A 17,159-nucleotide genomic window follows, 5' to 3' on the forward strand; every position below is an offset into this window, starting at 1 on the left:
AAGAGACCACATCAGGTGCAACGGATACAATACATGACATTGGTCGAGGTACAGGTAAATTTCTAATGGATGTGGAAGGATCCGTTGGGGCCTTGGATGGAGGTGAGGGGGGGGGGGGGGGGGGGGGGTGTGGGCACAGATTTTGCAATTCCTGCAGTGGCCGGGAAGGTGCCAAGAGGAGGGTGGGGTGGTGGTGGCGTGAACCTGGCAAGGGTTCTACATCGGGGAGACAGGACGCCTTCTTGTGGATCGTTTCAGAGAACATCTCTGAGACACCCGCACCCAGCAACCCACTGCCCTGTGGCTGAACACTTCAACTCCCCCTCCCACTCCATCAAGGGCACGCAGGTCCTGGGCCTCATATCTGCCTTGGGACCCTGCAACCACACAGCATAAACGTGGATTTCAATAGTTTCCTCATTTCCCTCCCCACTCCCAAGCTTTCAACTCAGCACCACCCTCCTGACCTGTCTATCACCTATCCACTCCACCCTCCTCTCTGACCTATCACCTTCTCCCCTACCTTCATCTACCTATCACATTCCCAGCTACTTTCCCCCCACAGGCCCACCACCCCCTCCCATTTATCTCCAGCCCCCCGCCCATATTCCTGATGAAGGACTCATGCCTGAAACGTTGATTCTCCTGCTCCTCAGATGCTGCCTGACCTGCTGTGCTTTTCCAGCACCTCTCTCTCGACCCTGCTCTCCAGCATCTGCAGTCCTCACTCTCTCCTGATGTTATATGTGGTCCAGCCTGACTGAAAAGCTCATTGGTGTTTCCTGCAGATTGATTAGTAACTACACAGTTTCCAAGGTGATCCAGAAAGGTTGGACACTCCAAAAATCTTACCTTCCCTTCCTTTCCAATCCTCTGTAAAACCTAAAACATTAGCTATATTTTTGGTGACACCACTGATATTTGGTTAGTTCAAGCCCTATCTTTCCACGTGACACATGGGTGAAGTGCACTGAGATGTGTGTCAACTTTAAGTTGCTTTATGGAGATCAATTGTGTAATGTTGACTTTACTGAGACTATCCACTTCAAACCAATTCAATTTAACCTTCGATATTACAACAGCCAGATCATATTCCCCAGCTGAAGGAGTCTTTTGAAGAATTACTGTGACTGTTACAAGGTGCTGAACCCCAGCAACTAAATGTGTCCCCGGGACCAGTCAATCAGCTGCCCTGCCTTTTCACTGCCTCAGGTCCTGAGCTGGGCTCTAGGACAATGAACACTGACCCAGACATTACACAACCTTCAGGTCATAGGTGGTATTTACTGAGCAGAGACAGAGGCAGAGCCAGACAATGTAGCTGTAATCATTGCTCACTCCCTCAGCCTCACAGCCAGAGATAAGCAAGGCTCCAGAGATCTAGTTCAAGATGCCTCTGGAAAGGGAGGGGGTGAGATTCCCAATGTAGACCCAGCTGTGTTAGTTCCAATCCTGCTCCCATGCACCAGCTCCAATCTCCAGGGCACCGTTTCCTCACTAACATTCCTCACTAACATGACTATGGTTCTTCACCATACCCTGTTAGAAAAGCACTGTGCTAATTTTAATCAATTCTTCAACAGAACAAGTCAGATTGGAAATGGCAGCCTGGGGGAGGAGTTCAGAAAATGCTTTCAAGTCAGTGTTTCAGAGTAGTACATTTTGGAAGCAACTAGAGAGCAGATTATGTGAGACTTGGTAAGAAGAGAGGATTCAGGGATGATCTTAAATAAACACATCTCAAAGTAGCAGTGATCACAATATGATTGAGTTTTACCTTCAGTTGAAAGGAAGGAGACTGGGTCAAAGATACACACATCAGGATGCCGTGGAGTGGATATAAGGGTAAAGAAGGTGGATAGAGATGGAGTAAGTGAGTGTGGCAGATGGAGTATGATGCAGGAAAATGTGAAGTTGTTCACTTTGATAGAAAGACTAAAATAAAGTGGGCCAGAGAGTGCCTGCAGGGTCCAAGGTCCAAGGTGTTGAGTCACAGAAGATAGTCTGCAACCACAGCAAGTGGTTAATGAAATGTTATCCTTTATTACAACAGGAATTGAACACAAAAGTAAGGACCATCACATGTAGAAGCATACATTACTAATTAAAAATCTCTTTGTAAAAGAATCAAGGGTTATGGGGCAAAGGCAGGATCTTAGAAATGAGGATTCTCAGATTGGCCATGATCTCATTGAATGGTGGAGGAGAATCGATGGGCTGAATGGCCTGTTTCTGTTCCTGTATCTTCTGGTCAGATAGTAAGGGTGTCACGATTGAAGTCTATAAGCCTCTGCGTGGTCTTGACAGAGTGGATGTGGGAAGGATGTTTCCTCTTCTGGGGGCGTGCTGAGTTAGGGGGCAATGTTTCCAAATTAGGGATCAGCCTTTTGGCAAGGAGATGAGGGGAGTTGGTTTTCTCAGTGGGTAGGAACACACTGCCTCACAGGGCGGTAAGGGTGGGATATTGAATATTTTCCAAAGCTAGATTAGGTGGATTGACCATGCTAAATTGCCCATAGTGTCGGGGATGTGCAGGCTGGGGGGCATTAGCTATGGGAAATGCAGGGATGGGGTCCAGGATCGAGCTGGTGGGATGCTCTTCAAAGGACCAGTCTGGACCAGTTGGGCTGAACGGCCTGTTTCCACACTGTAGGGATTCTATGGTTCTAAGGTGAAGAGATTCTTGTGAGGCAGAGAGAGAAATGGGAGTGGGAGTGGGGGGCGGGGGGGTGCAGAATTTAAACTAACATGATCAGCTGTAATCATCCTGAAAAGGTATCAGGCCTGACGGGCTGAATGGCCTGCTGCTGCTCCATGTTTTAGACCTATCCCACCCTGTACCTTTTTAAACCCAGTCCATTCAAATCATCTTCACAATGTAACCTTTTCACCCAGTCTCAGCTCATCAATAATACAAGGAAGTGCAAGTGCTGGAAATCTGAAACAGAAACTACTGGAGAGACTCAGCAGGTCTGGCAGCTTCTCTAGAGAGAGAACACAAAGAGACACATTTGAAGTCCAGTGATCTCCAATGAAGAGTCTCTACAGACACTGTTTTTCCAGCAATTTCTGTTTTTGTATCGATCTGGTGAAGTTGTGTTGTTGTCCCCAAGGTCAGAGTCTCCTTCCTAAGGTCATTGTCCTGTCACAAACAGTAACCCAGAGGGATGCTGATCTCACACACTCGCAGTCTGTAACATTCGCGTGGTTTCTCCCTCTGATACTGGGGATTGACTGACTATCCACTGTTTGGTCAGAGGCTGCAGTTCGAGTGAAATAACTGGGTTAATGATCAAACAGCATTCATAATGAAAATATAATGTTTCAACCTGAAAATCCATCAGAAAAGATTTAGGATTAAATAGAAGCTAAACCCCAGTTAAAACGCTAGATTTCAATTTTGGAAATGTTAGAGTTTTGATTGATCATAGTTTTGAGAAATGGAATGTTGTCTGACTCTTAAATATCTTTCTGCCGCCTGGCAGTTAGCTCAAGGACCTAAACTTTCCATAAACACATTTATTAGATGAAGCTGTTAGGGCCTGTTTGATTCCCAGTTCACGGAGTTAACTTCAGAAAGAGCAGCACAGTTTCTGCCTAGCTCATATATTGCTTCGAGAGAGCTGGGACTATTAGAGCCTTAACACTGCACACTCACCCCTCAGTCCCCCACCCTGAAACCCACTGTGGGACTTCCTTCTCTCAGGATTTCTGCTGGCTGCAGGTGAGAACATGTGAAGGGCAGATATCCAAAGGGATTGACTCCCACAATGGAGTCAGTAACCAGCAGTAAACAGGGAGACTGGTCCAACCTAACTCAGGCAGCTGTAGCTCCCCAATAGTGACACTGAAGACTCTGCTCTTCCTTCACAAGAATACAACTGCAATTAACAACAACCCTCATTTTTACCTTGTTGATTTTAACCCTACTGCGAATCCTCTTGCAAGAATGCCTGCCTTGAAGACATTTTCCTCCTCTCTCTACAAGAATCTCAGTGAGTCTATCCCTCCACTCTGCAGGCATCCTACCTTTATTCCTGATGAAGGGCTTTTGCCCAAAACATCGATTTTCCTGCTCCTCGGATGCTGCCTGACCTGCTGTGCTTTTCCAGCACCACTCTAATCTAGATTCTGGTTTCCAGCATCTGCAGCCTTGTTTTTACCTAACAACAGATCTTTGCCGGGGAACTGGGCAGAGTCCACTCTATTTACATGGACAGACAACAAGCTAATGTTTCGAGTCTAGATGGCTCTGACAAATAATCATTAGACTCAAAACATTCGCTTGCTGTCTCTACACAGGTGCTGTCTGACACAGTGTGATCTCCAGCACTTGTTGTTTTCAGTACAGATTCCAGCATCTGCGGTAATTTGCTCCCACTCAGCCTATTTACAGTGGGTTATAAACACTGTGTGTGTGTGTGTGTGTGTGTGCGTGCGTGCGTGCGTGTGTGTGTGTGTGTGTGTGTGTGTGTGTGTGCGCATGTGTGTGTGTGTGCATGTGTGTGTATCTGTTCCAATCCCATTGATCCTGAATGTACACATCAAGCCTTTCCTTAATTTTGATGAATTAAATGTATTAGTGTATCCAATACTTTATTTGATAAGAAGCTCCTACATTGGTAGAAAACATTGGAGGAACTAATAGTGATTATAGATCACCTGGACTGACACACAGCCAACAATAATCTTAGTGAGAAATACATCTGATCAAACTGGAATCATGTTCTCTTCCCTTTCACTAATATTTCATCAAATCTCTGGCAACCCATTGTATTTTATTCACCCATATTCACATGACGTGGGCATCACTGGCTGGGTGCAGCATTTATTGCCCATCCCTAGTTGCCCCTTGAGAAGGTGGGGGTGACCTGCCTTCTTGAACCACTGCAGGCTATATGCTGCAGGGTAGACCCACAATGTCCCTTAGGGAGGGAATTTCAGGATTCTGACCCAGTGACAGTGAAGGAACGGCAATATATTTCCAACTCAGGATGTTAAGTGGTTTGGAGGGAAACTTGCAGAGGTTGGTGTTCCCATGTATCTGCTGTCCTTGTCCTTCTAGATTGGAAGTGGCCATGGGTTTGGAAACTGTTGTCCAAGAATCTTTGGTAAATTTCTGTATTGCATCTTGTGGATAGTACACACTGCTGCTACTGAGCGTCGGTGGGGGAGGGAGGGGATGTTTGTGGATGTGGTGCCAATTAAGCAGCTGCTTTGTCCTGGATGGTGTCAAGCTTCTTGAGTGTTGTTGGAGCTGCCCCCATCCAGGGCAAGTGGGCAATATTCCATCACACTCCTGACTTATGCCTTGTAGATGGTGGGACAGGCTTTGGACCATCAGGAGGGGACTTACTCGCTGCAGTATTCCTAACCTCTGACCTGCTCCTAGAAACATAGAAACATAGAACATTACAGTGCAGTACAGGCCCTTCGGCCCTCGATGTTGTGCTGACCTGTGAAACCAATCCAACCTACACTATTCCATATGTGTTTATCCAATGACCATTTAAATGCCCTTAAAGTTGGCAAGTTGCCGCTTGATTGGCACCACATCCACAAACATCCCCTCCCTCCCCCCACCACCGACGCTCAATAGCAGCAGTGTGTACTATCCACAAGATGCAATACAGAAATTTACCAAAGATTCTTGGACAACAATTTCCAAACCCATGGCCACTTCCAATCTAGAAGGACAAGGACAGCAGATACATGGGAACACCACCCTCTGCAAGTTCCCCTCCAAACCACTTAACATCCTGAGTTGGAAATATATTGCCATTCCTTCACTGTCACTGGGTCAAAATCCTGGAATTCCCTCCCTAAAGACATTGTGGGCCTACCCTGCAGCACACGGACTGTTGCAGGCAGTGCGTTCCACACCCCTACTACTCTGAGTAAAGAAACTACCTCTGACATCTGTCCTATATCTATCACCCCTCAATTTAAAGCTGTGTCCCCTCGTGCTAGCCATCATCATCTGAGGAAAAAGGCTCTCCCTGTCCACCCTATCTAGCCCTCTGATTATATGTCTCAATTAAGTCACCTCTCAACCACCTTCTCTCTTACAAAAGCAGCCTCAAGTCCCTCAGCCTTTCCTTGTAAGACCTCCCTTCCACACCAGGCAACATCCTGGTAAATCTCCTCTGAACCCTTTCCAAAGCTTCCACATCCTTCCTATAATGCAGTGACCAGAACTGTACACAATGCTCCAAGTGCAGCTGCACCAGAGTTTTGTACAGCTGCAACATGACCTTGTGGTTCCAAAACTCAATCCCTCTACCAATAAAGGCTAACACATCATATGCCTTCTTAACAATCCTATCAATCTGGGTGGCAACTTTCAGGGATCTATATATATGGACACCGAGAGCTTTCTGCTCATCTACCCTACCAAGAATCTTACTATTAGTCCAGTACTCTGCATTGCTGTTACTCCTTCCAAAGTGAATCACCTCTCAGCCCAGTTCTGCAGCTTATCTATGTCTCTGTAACCTACAACATCCTTCAGCACTATCCACAACTCCACCAACCCAGTGTCATCTGCAAACTTACTAAACCCATCCTTCTACGCCCTCATCCAAGTCATTTATAAAATTGACAAAACGCAGTGGCCCCAAAACAGATTATTGCAGTACCCCAGTGGTAACTGAACTCCAGGATGAACTCTTCCCATCAACCACCACCCTCTGTCTTCTTTCAGCTAGCCAATTTCTGATCCAAACCGTTAAATTACCTTCTCTATTTTGTGCCATAGCCAACCGTGGGGAACCTTATCAAACACCTTACTGAAATCTATATACACCACATCAATCACTTCACCCTCATCCACCTGTTGGTCATGTTCTCAAAGAACTCAATAAGGTTAGCGAGGCAAACTATAGCCATTGTGTTTATGTGGTGAATCCAGTTGAATTTCTGGATAATAGTAAGCCCTGGGATGTTGATAGTGGGGGAATTCAGTGATGGTAACACCATGGATTATTAAGGATGAGTGGTTAGATTCTCTCTTGTTGGAGATGATCATAGCCTGGTATTTGTATGGTGTGAATGTTACTTGCCACTTGTCAGCACAAGCCTGGATATTGTCTAGGTCTTGTTGCATTTAAACATGGCGTACTTCAGTGTCTGAGGAGTGGTGAATGGTGCTGAACACTGTGTAATCATCAGCGAACATTCCCACTTCTGACCTTATGATGGAGGGAAGGTGATTGATGAAGCAGCTGAAGATGGTTGCACCTAGGACACTCCCCTGAGGAACTCCTGCAGAGATGTCCTGGAGCTGAGATGACTGACCCTCCAACAACCCCAACCATCTTCCTGTGTGCCAGGTATCTCTCTAGCCTGCGGAGAGTTTGCCCCCTGATACCCATTGATTCCAGGTTTGTTCGGGCTCCTTGATGCCACACTCAGTCAAAAGCAGCCTTTGAATCAAACCCTTTTCCTATCCACTCTCATTGGAGAGAATCATAATGAATCCAAGCACTATCCAGTCAGTTTGAACCCTGGGTTTGGATCCCAGCTTCCCATGCTGGAACATTCTCAGCGTCTCCTTCAGGAAGGAAGATTCCTGGGAGAGTTGGTTTGTGTTTTGTTTAAAATGAAGGGATTTAGGATTTTTCTGTTTGAACCATTCTTTTGGGGTTTTTTTTGTTTTTGTTTTCAGGAGTTGATGATAAATGTGTTCCCAAAGCCATGATGGTTTTACCTCTCCCTGCTCAGACAGCCATTTGAATCTGTTCTATAACAGTCACAACTGAGCATTTTCTGGAGAGAAACCAACTCTGTGGGGCCTGTTGGAGAGGAGCAGGCAAACCAACTCACCACCAACAGGATGCTCCCCACTTGGGACATTCCTAGAAGGTTGGATAATGTTCAAACTACCTTGAGGCTGGTCTTTGTAATAACCAGGGAATCTGGACTCAAACTTTCATTGAAAGCTCCTGTGAAGCATTTTGGAAAGTTTCATCATTTGGTAAAAGTGCTACATAAATGTCCCCGAATCCAGTCTACACCTGGCACCTACAATAACTGTCTTCAATTACAAACTGTACCAGGGAATTTAATCCCACTCTGATCTGTTGGTCAAATTGAGCTCAAATGTTGTCCTTCCAAGATTGATCTCAATTGAATTTTGGTTTAAATTGTCTCATGCAGAAACGTCAGTCCACTGCCCCCTCAGCACAACTCTTGTTTTGAGAAGAGTTTTGAAATGTTTCTTAGCTTTCTGCTCCAGAACTCCCCCTCCTCTCGTTCCCTGCTCTGATTTTAGTAATTTCACAGTAAAACTGTTCAGCGCCTTACCTGCCTCAGCACAGAGCGGTTTTTGCAAAGTGGGAGCGGTCTGCAGCGTCCAGTCCCAATCCTGGGTAAATATTTGTCCTGACGCTGGGAGTTCTGGTGCCGAGAGGGAGAGTGCTGGGCTTTGGCGGACCCACACACAGCGACGTGGCTGAGAACAGCAATGCGCTTGATCTCCCGGGATCCCAGTGAGAGAGAGAAGCTGTTTCCTGTCCACGCAGGCACTGGCAAAACTAACCAAAAAGGAAGTGCTGGGACCCCACTGGGCAGGCTCACTGCGGGAGAAAACAGTCAAACTAAAGCTGCATCTGTCTTTCGGAGAGGTTTAATTTGGGGACAAATCGAACGACTGGAAACCTGATTGGAGAATGTGTGGGTCCCTGAACTCAGTGAAACCCTCCAGCTCAAACCCCTGGCAGTGACAGCAGCCAGGGAGAGGGAAGATCCAGTACCCAGTGAGGAAGAGGGTACAAATTGGGGTACAGCCCCCTTCTTTACTCACTATCGCATCAATACTGCCCCATCTACACTTCATCTCAGCTCCTGATGAAGAATCATCCAAATGATCATCGTCACCATCCCCAGACTCATGTTCCCTTTCCCCTTCCCCTCCCTCTAAAGCCTTCCGCAGGGACCGTTCCCTCTGGAACACCCTGGTCTACCCTTCCTCCATTCTCAATGCTTCCCCACAAGCCCACCTCACCTTCCCATGTCATCGCGGGGAGTGTAATACCTGCCCAACATCTCAGTCTGTCTCAGGGACTGGCTTGCTGCAGTGTTCCAGTGAAGCTCAGCATAAACTGGAGTAACAGCACCTCATTTTTCATTTACAAACCCGACAGCCCCCTGGGCTCAATATCGAGTTCAATAACTTTAGGGCCAGAGCACCATTTCCCATGTCCTTCCCCCAGCCTCCACACACCAGGCCGTGCCATCACATGGACTGCTACCGCAAACAACCCATTGTCAGGCACTGATGGTCTCCATGAGCAGCCCGATTCTCCCAGGATGACCTTTACCCGTTCCATTGTCTGCTCAGCTGTGGTTCCCTCTCTCTCTCTGGGCTCCACCTCCACCTATTGATTGCTCCCCACTCTCACCCACCACCAAACCCTAAATCTTCAGCATATATACCAACCTTTTCCTAACTACAGTCAATTCTGAAGGAGGGCCATTGGACCCGAGACGTTAACTCTGTTTCTCTCTATGCAAACTGCTGCCAGCCCTGCTGAGTTTCTCCAGCACTTTCTGTTTTCACTGAAAGAATGAGGTGTGATCTTATTGAAGCATACAAGCTTCTGAGGGGACTGCACATGGGAGATATTGAGAAGATGTTTCTGTCAGTGGGGGAGTCTGAAATTAGGGGGATATAGTCCCAGAAACAGGGGTCAATCATTTACAACTGAGACATGAAGGAATTTCCTCACCCAGAGAGGGTACTGACTGTCTGGGGTTCTTTATCCAGAGAGCTGTGGCGGCTAGATCAATGAAGATATTTAAACAGGAGGTAGATAAGAGTTTTTTTAAAAATACCAGGGAGTTATGAAGAGCAGGCACAAAAGAGAAGTTGAGGCTTGATCCAATAGAATGATGAGACCAGCCTGAGAGACTAAATGGGGTCGAGAGTGTGGTGCTGGAAAAGCACAGCAGGTCAGGCAGCATCTGAAAAGCAGGAGAATCGACATTTCAGGCAAAAGCCTCTTTCCTGATAAAGGGCTTTTGCCCGAAACATCGACTCTCCTGCTCCTCGGATGCTGCCTGACCTGCTGTACTTTTCCAGCACCATACTCTCAAATCTGATCTCCAGCATCTGCAGTCCTCACTCCCTCCCCCCAGAGGGGCCGAATTGCCTTCTCCTGACCAGTAGGTCACAGTCGTAACTGTCTTCAAGGTACACTACCTGGGAGTTCTAGAATCAATGGGATAACACATCATCCACTTTTTGCTTTGAAAGAATGAGATCCCATTCTGATCACAAGTACAGGATGCACTGAGATAGATTGTCCCTCCACATTTTGTTTCCGATTTGCTTAATGTACAACCTGAACAAATCCAGTCCTTGTGCAGTTACATCTGGAGGAAACCACATCTGTTTCCTTTTGGAGTATCATCTGGAATGGAAATTAAACACTGCTGTTTAACTGAAATACCAGGAGAGTTTTGCAGTTTAAAATCAAGTGGGATAGCGTGGTGTACGTTTTCATCTGTACAAAGCTATGTTGCTTTTGGAGCAGTGAGATTGTTACATTATCAAGGCACAATGGCACCAGGAGATATTGAATTAAGGAAAACAACACCCGGCAACATCCTTCATATCGGTTCAACTCTGGTTTTGGCAATGCAGTTGGCCACATTAAATGTTGGCAAAAAGGAAATATTTCTGTCTCCTTTCTCTCTATGTGAGTAAAAGACACAAAACCCGAGGGACTCAAAAGAAAGAATTCTAATACAAAAAAGACTGAGGTCCAATCACCTACTGGATCAAAGATCACCATCACACTGCAGACAACAGCTCTGCCTAATCAAACAAACTGGCACAAAACATTCCCCACATTGTGGCCTCTACCTTTAGTTGACAAAAGTCATTGCCGCAGTCTACATCTGTCCACTTATGTGTCAAACTGTTTGTATTTGTCCATTTTATTTGGGGTTTTAAAGGGGGTATAAATTAAAACTGTGATTTTTTTCTCTTCATCATTGTTTAAAAAAATGGATTTACAACAAATATTTATTTTCCTCCTCATGATGGAAGCTGAATACTTTTGCCCTCAATAACAGTGTGTAATGGAAACTGATCACCTTTTGTGGTTGAACTGGATTGTTAAACATTTGTGCTGACTTGTGGAACAGTGGAAGTTGGGTATCAGCCACGCTTCCTAACTACGTGGTAACACCATCATCTGGTAGCTCAGATGGACAATAACATTTATCGTCGATGTGGTTTGTGCCCGTGTGTTAGTTTCAGTTTCCTGTGAGGCGGGAGGCTGATGAGATGTTGTTATTACCTCACAGAACCCAACCACTGATCATTACAATGGAATAGACCTTGGCTGCTCAACAATATAATATCTTTCTATGAATCATGTGTTTGTGTGAAAATCTCCTTCTCTGATGGTTACTCCTGATTCAAGGTGGATAACGATCAGCACAGTCACTGATCACACTCTGGTATCATTTTCCCCTCGTTCCAGCAAGTCAAGACACCATGGTCTTCCCAAGACATTGGGCTGCTCTCTCATTAGAGAGAGACAACTGGTGGTGATTTAACCAGAGGGCCGCTATTCCTCAGGCGAGGGGAGAGGTTGAGAAGGAGAGTCCTTCATGGTAACCTCAGTCAGTGCAGGTATTGAAGCCATGCTGTCAGCATCACACTGCTTCACAAACCAACTGTCCAGCCAACTGAGCTAAACCAAATCTGCCACCACCACCACTCTCCCCCACCACCTTTCCAACAATGTGTCAGTCAATACTTGAGGTTGAGTGTGTAGGAGGAAAGAACTGTATTAATCTGTCTCCTCAACACCAGGGTAAACATTGTTTAGCAGGAGGTTACAGCACATTAATAGCTCTCCAAAAATCTTGATAAGTGGTTTTGACATTGGATGTTAATGTATAAACATTGTGAGACTCTTTGACTGATGCCAGTGAGGAGAAAAGATTATTTGTTCAATACTCCAATACCCCAATCACCACACATCATGAACTGGTACACTAGTGTACCGTTGGTAAAATAGTCATTTGGCAGAATGTAATCATGTCCTTTGGCATTGAAGATATCGCTCACAATCTTGCAGCACATGTAGGATGAGATTGTCTCAGTTGGTCATTTGTATGTGTTTCAAATATCTCGGTTAGTTGATTAGTGTCAATGGATCCATGCACCAATCGCATGGGTTTTCTGTTCCAATGTGATCATAGAAACATAGAACAGTTATAGCACAGGAAATGCCATTCCACCCAACGAATCTGAATCAACTGATTGAACTAGCCACACATTCTAATCCAGATGACTAGCATTGACGCTGTAACCTCACAGGGTCATTCACTCTGTAACCTTACAGGGTCATTCACTCTGTAACCTTACAGGGTCATTCACTCTGTAACCTTACAGGATCATTCACTCTGTAACCTTACAGGGTCATTCACTCTGTAACCTGACTGGGTCATTTATTCTGTAACTTTACAGGGACATTCACTCTGTAACCTTACAGGGTCATTCACTCTGTAACCTTACAGGATCATTCACTCTGTAACCTTACAGGGTCATTCACTCTGTAACCTGACTGGGTCATTCATTCTGTAACTTTACAGGGACATTCACTCTGTAACCTTACAGGGCCATTCACTCTGTAACCTTACAGGGTCATTCACTCTGTAACCTTACAGGATCATTCACTCTGTAACCTTACAGGGTCATTCACTCTGTAACCTGACTGGGTCATTCATTCTGTAACTTTACAGGGACATTCACTCTGTAACCTTACAGGGTCATTCACTCTGTAACCTTACAGGGTCATTCACTCTGTAACCTTACAGGGTCATTTACTCTGTAACCTTATAGCCTCATTTACTCTGTAACATTACAGTGTCATTCATTCTGTAACCTTACAGGGTCATTCACTCGGTAACCTTACAGGATCCTTCACTCTGTAACCTTACAGGGCCATTCATTCTGTAACCTTCTCTGTAACCTTACAGGATCATTCACTCTGTGACCTTACAGGGTCATTTACTCTTTGACCTTCCAGGGTCATTCAATCTGTAACCTTACAGGATCATTCACTCTGTTACCTTACAGGGCCATTCACTCTGTAACCTAACAGGATCATTCACTCTGTAACCTTACAGGGTAATTCACTCTATAACCTTACAGGATCATTCACTCTGTAACCATACCGGATCATTCATTCTGTAACCTTACAGGGTCATTCACTCTGTAACTTTACAGGATCATTCATTCTGTAACCTTACAGGTTCATTCACTCTGTAACCTTACAGGGTCATTCATTCTGTAACCTTCTCTGTAACCTTACAGGATCATTCACTCTGTAATCTTACAGGGTCATTCACTCTGTGTCTTTACAGGGTCATTCACTCTGTAACCTTACGGGGTCATTCACTCTGTAACCCGACAGTGTCATTCATTCTGTAACCTTACAGGGTCATTCACTCGGTAACCTTACAGGATCCTTCACTCTGTAACCTTACAGGGTCATTCATTCTGTAACCTTCTCTGTAACCTTACAGGATCATTCACTCTGTGACCTTACAGGGTCATTTACTCTTTAACCTTCCAGGGTCATTCAATCTGTAACCTTACAGGATCATTCACTCTGTTACCTTACAGGGCCATTCACTCTGTAACCTAACAGGATCATTCACTCTGTAACCTTACAGGGTCATTCACTCTGTAACCTTACAGTATCATTGACTCTGTCACCTTCCAGGATCATTCACTCTGTAACCTTACAGGGTCACTCATTCTGTAACCTTACGTGGTCATTTACTCTGTAACCTTACAGGATCATTCACTCTGGAACCTTACAGGGTCATTCATTGTGTAACTTTACAGGGTCATTCATTCTGTAACCTTACAGGGTAATTTTCTCTGTATCCTTACAAGGTCATTTGTTCTGTAACTTTACAGGGTCATTCACTCTGTAACCTTACAGGGTCATTTACTCTGTATCCTTACAAGGTCATTTGTTCTGTAACTTTACAGGGTCATTCACTCTGTAACCTTAAAGGGTCATTCATTCTGTAACCTTATAGGATCATTCACTCTGTAACCTTACAGGGTCATTCATTCTGTAACCTTACAGGGTCATTCATTCTGTAAGTTTACAGGGCCATTCACTCTGTAACCTTGCAGAGCCATTCACTCTGTATCTTTACAGGGTCATTCACTTGTAACTTTAAAGCGTCATTTACTCTGTAACCCTACAGGGTAATTTACTGTTTAACCTTATAGGATCATTCACTCTGTAACCTTACAGGGTCATTCACTCTGTATCTTTACAGGGTCATTCATTCTGTAACCTTACAGGATCATTCACTCGGAAATCTTACAGGGCCATTCACTCTGTAACCTTACAGGGTCATTCACCCTGTAACCTTACAGCGTCATTTACTCTGTAACCTTACAGGGTAATGCACTGTGTAACCTTACTGGGCCCTTCACTCTGTAACCTGACAGGGTCATTCATTCTGTAACCTTACAGGGTCATTCACTGTGTAACCTTACTGGGTCATTCATTCTGAAAGCTTACAGGGTCATTCATTCGGTAACCTTACAGGGTCATTCAGTCTGTAACCTAACAGGGTCATTCACTCTGTATCTTTACAGGGTCATTCACTCTGTAACCGTACAGGATCATTCACTCTGTAACCTTACAGGATCATTCATTCTGTAACCTTAAAGGATCATTCAATCTGTAACCTTACAGGATCACTCATTCTGTAACCTTATAGGGTAATTCAGTCTGTCACCTTACAGGGTCATTCACTCTGTATCTTTAGAGGGTCATTCACTCTGTAGCTTTACAGGATCATTCACTCTGTCACCTTACAGGATCATTCACTGTGTAACCTTACTGGGTCATTCACTCTGTAACTTTACAGGGTCATTCACTCTGTAACCTTAGAGGATCATTCATTCTGAAACCTTACAGGATCATTCATTCTGTAACCTTACAGGGTCATTCATTCTGTAAGCTTACAGGATCATTCATTCTGTAACCTTCCAGGGTCATTCACTCTGTAATCTTATGGGGTAATTCATTCTGTATCTTACAGGATCTTTCACTGTAACCTTACAGGGGCATTCATTCTGTAACCTTACAGTATCATTCACTCGGAAATCTTACAGGGCCATTCACTCTGTAACCTTACAGGGTCATTCACCCAGTAACCTTACAGCGTCATTTACTCTGTAACCTTACAGGGTAATGTACTGTGTAACCTTACAGGGTCCTTCACTCTGTAACCTGACAGGGTCATTCATTCTGTAACTTTACAGGCTCATTCACTCTGTAACCGTAGAGGATCATTCTCTCTGTAACCTTACAGGGTCATTCATTCTGAAACCTTACAGGGTCATTCATTCTGTAACCTTACAGGGTCATTCAGTCTGTAACCTTACAGGGTCATTCACTCTGTATCTTTACAGGGTCATTCACTATGTAACCTTACAGGATCATTCACTCTGTAACCTTACATGATCATTCATTCTGTAACCTTAAAGGATCATTCACTCTGTAACCTTACGGGAGCATTCTGTAACCTTACAGGGTCATTCACTCAGTGTCTTTACAGTGTCATTCTCTCTGTAACCTTACAAGATCATTTGCTCTGTAACCTTACAGTATCATTCATTCTGTAACCTTACAGGGTAATTCAGTCTGTAACCTTACAGGGTCATTCACTCTGTATCTTTAGAGGGTCATTCACTCTGTAACCTTACAGGGTCATTCAGTCTGTAACCTTACAGGGTCATTCACTCTGTAACCTTACAGGATCATTCATTCTGTAACCTTACAGGGTCATTCAGTCTGTAACCTCACAGGGTCATTCACTCTGTAACTTTACGGGATCATTCACTCTGTAACCTTAGGGGATCATTCACTCTGTAACCTTACAGGGTCATTCATTCTGAAACCTTACAGTGTCATTCATTCTGTAACCTTACAAGGTCATTCAGTCTGTAACATTACAGGGTCATTCACTCTGTAACCTTACAGGATCATCCACTCTGAAATCTTACAGGGCCATTCACTCTGTTACCTTACAGGGTCATTCACCCTGTAACCTTACAGCGTCATTTACTATGTAACCTTACAGAGTAATTTACTGTGTAACCTTACAGGGTCATTCACTCTGTAACCTGAAAGGGTCATTCATTCTGTATCTTTACAGGATCATTCACTCTGTAACCTTACAGGGTCATTCACTCTGTAACCTTACAGGGTCATTTTCTCTGTATCCTTACGAGGTCATTTGTTCTGTAACTTTACAGGGTCATTTACTCTGTAACCTTACAGGGTCATTCACTCTGTAACCTGACAGGGTCATTCATTCTGTAACCTTACAGGGTCATTTACTCTGTAACCTTACAGGGTCATTCACTCTGTAACCTTACAGGGTCATTCACTCTTTAACCTTACAGGATCATTCACTCTGTAACCTTACAGGGTCATTCACTCTGTAACCTTATAGGATCATTCACTCTGTACCCTTACAGGATCATTCACTCTGTAAACTTAAAGCGTCATTTACTCTGTAACCCTACAGGGTAATTTACTGTTTAACCTTATAGGATCATTCACTCTGTAACCTGACAGGGTCATTCATTCTGTAACCTTACAGGGTCATTCACTCTATATCTTTACAGGGTCATTCACTCTGTAACCTTACAGGAACATTCACTCTGTAACCTTACAGGGTCATTCATTCTGTAACCTTATGGGGTCATTCACTCTGTAACCTTACAGGATCATTCACTCTGTAACCTTACAGGGTCATTCACTCTGTAACCTGACTGGGTCATTCATTCTGTAACTTTACAGGGACATTCACTCTGTAACCTTACAGGGCCATTCACTCTGTAACCTTACAGGGTCATTCACTCTGTAACCTTACAGGATCATTCACTCTGTAACCTTACAGGGTCATTCACTCTGTAACCTGACTGGGTCATTCATTCTGTAACTTTACAGGGACATTCACTCTGTAACCTTACAGGGTCATTCACTCTGTAACCTTACAGGGTCATTCACTCTGTAACCTTACAGGGTCATTCACTCTGTAACCTTACAGGGTCATTCACTCTGTAACCTTACAGGGTCATTTACTCTGTAACC

General features: G+C 44.5%; 1 protein-coding gene across 1 annotated transcript in view; it reads right to left on the reverse strand.

The window, feature by feature from the left end:
- The window catches only part of LOC140491648 (pigment epithelium-derived factor-like), a 69,669-nt gene extending 61,220 nt beyond the window's left edge, over positions 1 to 8,449 (reverse strand). The window contains exon 1 of the mRNA XM_072590108.1: positions 8,305 to 8,449. The gene's annotated coding sequence lies outside the window, so the exon portion shown is untranslated. The remainder of the gene's footprint in view (positions 1 to 8,304) is intronic.
- Positions 8,450 to 17,159: the final 8,710 nt, after the last annotated feature.

This window comes from Chiloscyllium punctatum, chromosome 19, assembly GCF_047496795.1.
Source record: "Chiloscyllium punctatum isolate Juve2018m chromosome 19, sChiPun1.3, whole genome shotgun sequence".
Taxonomy (NCBI): domain Eukaryota; kingdom Metazoa; phylum Chordata; class Chondrichthyes; order Orectolobiformes; family Hemiscylliidae; genus Chiloscyllium; species Chiloscyllium punctatum.